Source organism: Magallana gigas, chromosome 9, assembly GCF_963853765.1.
Source record: "Magallana gigas chromosome 9, xbMagGiga1.1, whole genome shotgun sequence".
Taxonomy (NCBI): domain Eukaryota; kingdom Metazoa; phylum Mollusca; class Bivalvia; order Ostreida; family Ostreidae; genus Magallana; species Magallana gigas.
In genome coordinates this window covers 24,873,686-24,880,393 of record NC_088861.1, presented here as the reverse complement: position 1 = coordinate 24,880,393, position 6,708 = coordinate 24,873,686, and positions in this window count along the sequence as shown.

Sequence of the window (6,708 nt, the reverse complement as noted above, 5' to 3'; positions counted from 1 at the left end):
AAAAAAATAGAAATCGCAACTTCCGGTTTTGAGTTATTCCCCTTTTTCTAAAATGTTAGGGGCGTTAGTTTCCAGACAAAGGCTCCGAAATGGTCCGTAGCAAATAATTTATAGTTAAAAATCTTTATTATTGACACTTTAAATATTGTCCTCTGATTTTTGAATTTTAGTTTCTTCCAATTATTCCACTCGAATTAATCAATCAAAATCTATGTTTTAAAATTAGCGAAATTTTTCTCATGTTTTAGCTTCGTAACTTTTTAGTTTGAAATATTTCCTAAATACATATAGAACAAAAGTTGTGCATAATGTTAAGGGCTTTCATTAGACTCCAATAAAAAAGGGCTGGCCCCTTAAATTAAGGGCCAGTAGCCCTCAAAAGATTTTGCTTAATAACTCAAAAACGGTTAGGATTTCGATATTGCTGTCGCTGGAAAAGTTGTTTGTTGGGATCTCATAAAGGTCGTTACAATGTTATTTTGTAAGTGATTTGTGTAGTATGAGTGTGAAAAGCTTTACATGTTAACATGTACATGCTTTCATTTGACAAGTTAACGAAAGTCTTTGCGCGTAAAACTGGCAAAAAGTTACCACAGAAAGTATGATGGTTTATACAGGAGGCTTTAATTCATGAGAAAAAAAATTAGAACACATGTTTTTTTTTTTTTTATAGAAGTTAAAGTCATTGTTGTTTAGTTCTTATAGTGCACAATCCTTAAAGACGAGAATCGAAAAACAAAACATTCTTCTTCTTTTCTAGTAAAACACAAAATACTTATTGAAAAAAAATTCTATGCATTACATTTTAGTTAACATACTGCATGCATTTAAAATCCACCTTGAATCAGAGATGTGTATTATTACGTAAGCTATCCCTCGCCCACGGCCGAGAAAATCGGTCACCATGGTCGCGGCTGGACTACCTAGCGGTTAGCGGTTATGTAATACACGAGAGTTGCGTCTCTCATATATGAGTTAATCTAGCTGCGAACTGAAGAATTATTTCAGTTTTGATTACACATACAGGTTTATTCTTCAATTGGATTAAACGATAGGGTGTCAATTATGAAATCGTTCAGTTAATTAATAAAAGCAATGCCATTCTCAATCTAATGCAATATCAGACATATATATCAATTGTGGGTTTTAAGTAAAAAAAAGAATTTCTATTTGGTAGAATTTAGTCATTAAATTGCAAACTTTTCAAATCTTCCTAGGTTCTGAGCTGTGCGTGTGTATGCATTAAACCTTTATGTAATCTATCCTTCGCCCGCGGCCGAGGAAATCATCCACGGCTGCACTACCTAGCGGTAAACGGTTATCTAATACACAAGATTCGCACCCGCACACTTACATGAATATGAACGTGTTTGAGTTTATATAGCCGTTATTACACTGTACACTGTTTTAATTTTATCTTATAAAAGTTTGTTCATTTTGTATTTAGTTAAATTAAACATTGGAGAGTAAATTAAAAAGTCGTTCTGAAAATTAATAAAAGCGATATTACTCCAAATCGGAAATACTCGTGAGACATATTTGAATGGTTGGTTTGTAAGTCTTAAATGTTTTAAAAAATGTACAAATAATGTTTTCAATCAACAACAAAAAAACAACAACACAAATATTAAAATGATCATCCCTCGCACATGGCCGAGGAGATCCCGCGCAAGTGACCTCTACATGTACCTTATCACGCGTGCATGTTTGGTATTTTGTACGAAAGCAACTATTTTTATTATGTTTTAAACTATTATATTGGTTTCAGATGAACCGATAAATTTATTTTACTCGTACAGTTGATTTAGCATTGATTTATACGACAGCGTACAAGGTAATTTAAAAAATCAAATCAAATTATGATCAAAGTGCCATGTTTGCGGTAGGTGCTGACACGATAAGAGAATGCCCTGAATTAAAATTAAGGCATTCTGTGATTATTTTAAAGAATATTCACATGAGTTTTGAAACAAGTTTTGTTTAGATTCTATCGGTCACACATTAATAACTTCTGTAGTGTTTCTACATGGTCGTTAGTTTCATTGTGAAAACGAACTTATTTCTGTGTTGCCCCCCCACCGCCCCGCTGCCAAGTGCTCTCTTTTTTTAAAATTCCAGATCTGTAGAAAATCATTTGATAGTGACTTCTTATGTGTAACATTTTCTCCTGAGCGTGTTTTTCTTTCCCACCCCGTTTTTTTATTCGGTCAGTCTTTGTAAATTTCAACTTTCTTTATTGCGTAAATTCAATCGCCACGTGCTACCGAAAATCTTGTGTCACTTTGAACAGCGCAAACAGCTCAGAACATATATAGCCCCAGCTTATTTATGGCTGCAGATCATCAATTGTTATGTAATTAATCAACAGTTCGAAGGGTGCTTTCTTCAAAGTGGTCAATTTTCAAACAACAAGACTTTCATTTTCACATTAAAGGTGCGGGATCGTAATCTGAGAACGTGGCTATAATAAATTAACATGTCGAACACGCTAAACTTCTATTATATATAGTTATGAACATAATGATATATATTATAATGAAAAGTTTTTAAGTCAAATGTAATGTTTTCTTGGGATACGATGTTATGAAATACGACTACATTATGCTATGCAGGTGGTCGCCATAGAAATCATCAAAGTATTTCAAGTTAGGACAGATTAGTTTACTTGACTTACAGACTATAATATAGCGACATATCTGCCTCCAAAAAAAATATGCGCTTCTCAAAGTTACACTTCAGTGAGATGGACATGTGTTCTTGGGGATTTTCTTAATTGCTAATTATATGAAAATTGATTTTCAAAAAAAAGTTTTATTGAAGTTGTGTGGTATGAGGATGTCATGCAACTTAATTTACTTACAAGTTTAGCTACAGCCAGTGGAATACTAATTTTAGGTCAACAATCACTGGCGGATTTAAGGGGGGGGGGCGTGGAGGGCGCACGCCCCCCCCCCCCCCCTAAAATTTTCAAAGTATGCATGACTGTAGATGATTTGATAAATTTTACATAGAAAAGTTAGCATTTTGTGTTTCAATTTATTGATAATTATGCCTGACTCAATATTACACCTCATTGATACATTAGCTGTGCTATGCTGACTGTAATTCTGCTGCTCTATAAACATCTATAAACATCTAATCCTAATGCATGTTGACAGGTTCTGATAACAAACCAATTAAACTGTGTTTAAAACAAGCAGTGTTGGTCATTTCATTATGGTGGCTGCAACAAATTCGCCAGGGCCCTGAACTTGGGGCTTCGACCAAGAATCGACTGGAAATCCCAGCAGTTTTGTTTCAAGTGTAGACTGCGCTGTCATTTCCATATTGCGACGCAAGCAGAAATATCTGAATAACTGTATATTTTTTGAATTTTTTTCTAGTTAAATAGACTATTTTAATATAAGAATATTGAAGATTTGATGCATCAGATATTTCTAACAGCTAATAGGGGGTCGGATACCGTAACGTCATTACAATGTTGTAACTTTGATAACCTAGTTAATTTTAGGAGTTCATAAATGCCCAATTTTTTTTGTTTTTAATCCAATACATGTATTAGGTATAAGTAACAATATGTGTCAAATTGTTATATATATATATATATATATATATATATATATATGTAATAGGCTTTTGTGTAAAGTGTACATAACTGAAAAAATACCACTATTTTGAGCCTGGTTTTACCTTCAAAATACACGAAACCCAGGAGCTTCCGGGGGCTTCGCCCTCTGGGCCCCCACCAGGGCTTTGCCCGGGACCCCCCCCCCCAGACCCCCTGCCTCAATAATTTTATCCACGCCCCCCCCCCCCCCAACTACAAATCCTGTATCCGCCCCTGACAATGATTACCCCAATCTATTAAAATACAAGATAAACAGAGAAGGCAAATATTGCTTGTGACATGTACGTAGTTTTTTATATATATCTTTATGATGAAGCAGGGAAAAGCAAAACAAAAAATAAAAACAAAAAAAAACAAACAAAAAACAAACATGGAACTTGCATCAAATTTACTTCATGTACATGTTACCAAAAAGCCGACCGAATATGCGCCTTTGTCACATTTAATTAAATTAACTATAAATAAAAACCGTAACACCATTATTTTCCGCTTATTTTTATTGAAGTTTCTCCTTTTTTTTAAATATACATACGTAAACTTTCTCCGAGAGAATAACTGTTGATCCGATAAAGGAGAAAGAACTGACTTATAAATAGGGATTTTGAATATTATTGCATCGTAGGGAGAAGTAATATTCATTTCTGTAAATAATTTTATTAAATTTTACGTTACATAGCGGTGTCTGTATATCAGGAGTAAAATTTAGACGCTCACTTATGCATAAATTCTCCCGATGATCTTAGATAGCTGATTATTATTTTAAATGTTCAAGTCTACTCGTATTATCAAATAATATCAGCCCTGAATAAATTTTCATAGATGCCATCAATTTTGGCTATTTACCAAATTTTGACAGCACGAAACAAATTCAAACTTGCATATAGTCTTCAAAAAATTAGAAAGATTTATTTACAGAAGTTACGTGTTTTTATGCACGTTTTTGGTTACATTTCCTTACATGAATAACGAGTACATGTAATATATAACAATCCATGCTACCCTGAAAAATTTAACTCGCCTTTAAACTTCTCATTGTTTAAACCCCGTCACACTGGAGCTGCGTCCTCACAGCGATCCCGCTGCGTAATTGAATAATGTAAAACGCCATGGTAAATGAACTAGAGTCTTCTACAGCGCCGTAACAACTCAACGGCATCTTCGTTCGCCGCGGTGGGATATCCTAGCCTAGAACATTTTAGAACGCCATGCAACGGCGCGTACTTTGAACATGCACAAAGTACGCGCCGTGGCTCTGCGTTCCGATAAACAGGCCGTAGAAGTGGAGTAAGGTCGCCATGACAGCGCCGTAAAGTCTCCAACAGCGCATGTGCACGCAGTCAGCGCGCAGAGCACGCTGTGGATGAGCGGTAAAAACTCCTAGCACGTCATGAGCGCTCGGCGGATACCCAGCGAGAGGGCAGTCAATCGCCAAGTAGAACTCTAAGGAAACGTAGTTGGGAGCTCTGTAAGAACGCCTTTCTAAATGTTCCTTGCGATCCTACGGCGATTAATTTTACAACGCCGTGAACACGCACTAGGAACGCAACTTTGTGTGACAGGGCCTTAAAGAGTTTTCAAAACAATTACACAAATTGTGTTCAACAAACAGTTTTCCTAAAACATTTTCATCCTGTCTTTATACAGGCTTTCAATCACAGCACGTTTTTATAACAAAAGCAGAAGTGAAATTTTAGTCATTAGTCATTATAATCGTTTGACACCAAATCACATAAATTTTCATCTCGCAGCAACAACGGAAGACCTACTCGTGGCTTTGCCACGAGCTCTGCTCTAGTTCTTCTCCTTTTTTTTCTTACCGATTTTGTGTCAGCGATTACTCAGAAACTCTTTGATCAATTTTGATAAAATTTTCAGATCTTATTGATATTAATTTAAACTTGATCGGAAATTTTTTTTTTTGGTTGATGACGTCATTTCCGTTTTTGAAATATCGACGTTTTCTTGATTTTCAGAGGGACGGCTTGTCCAAGAGAGTTATGAAAAACTATATAAGATATTTAGTTCAAATTTTCAGGAATGATAGACAAAAGATTGTAGATATGTAATAAGGCATTAATCACTTTCAGGCACAAAAGGCGCTAAAGCTCGGTAGGGCTCGAAAAATGAGATTAAAAAAGTGTTGTGATTTTGCCTGGTTTTCTTAGATTATCTTTTTTCTCACAAATATTTTGTTAAGACATGTAGAAGAAAAAAAATTTATATTTACAAGATCTTTTCTTTGACATCTAGAAAAAGGGGCTGGCCCCTCAAATTAAGGGCCTAGAACCCTTCAAAGTTTTCACTTTATAACTCAAAATTGGTTAAGATTTCAATATGGCTGTCGCTGCAAAAGTTGTTCATTATGATCTTATTAATGTCGTAACAATACTATTTTGTTCGGGTATTGCGTAATATGAGTGTAAAAAGCCAGACTTGTTACCATGTATTTGACCAAAGTCAAGCTAGCACGCACTAACTTCAACGCACTAACTCCGTTCTAAATATGCTTATCGACTAGTTTTTCGATCCCGACGGGAAAATATCCCTCGGTAAATAGGCGCAAGGCGCCTAAACTAGGACTTGTGACAATTAGGTGACCCCGGATTCCTGAGGGTGGGGGTCCTGCCCGGGGGTGACCGGTCTCAGAACCTTCAATAATTATGCCGTTCTTGGCGCCACGGCCCCCTGAATAATCGTTATAATAACTATATTATCATATTATATAGGGACATAAACAAGGCGCAGGGCGCCTAAACTAGGACTTGTGACAATTAGGTGACCCCGGATTCCTGAGGGTGGGGGTCCTGCCCGGGGGTGACCGGTCTCAGAACCTTCAATAATTATGCCGTTCTTGGCGCCACGGCCCCCTGAATAATCGTTATAATAACTATATTATCATATTATATAGGGACATAAACAAGGCGCAGGGCGCCTAAACTAGGACTTGTGACAATTAGGTGACCCCGGATTCCTGAGGGTGGGGGTCCTGCCCGGGGGTGACCGGTCTCAGAACCTTCAATAATTATGCCGTTCTTGGCGCCACGGCCCCCTGAATAATCGTTATAATAACTATATTATCA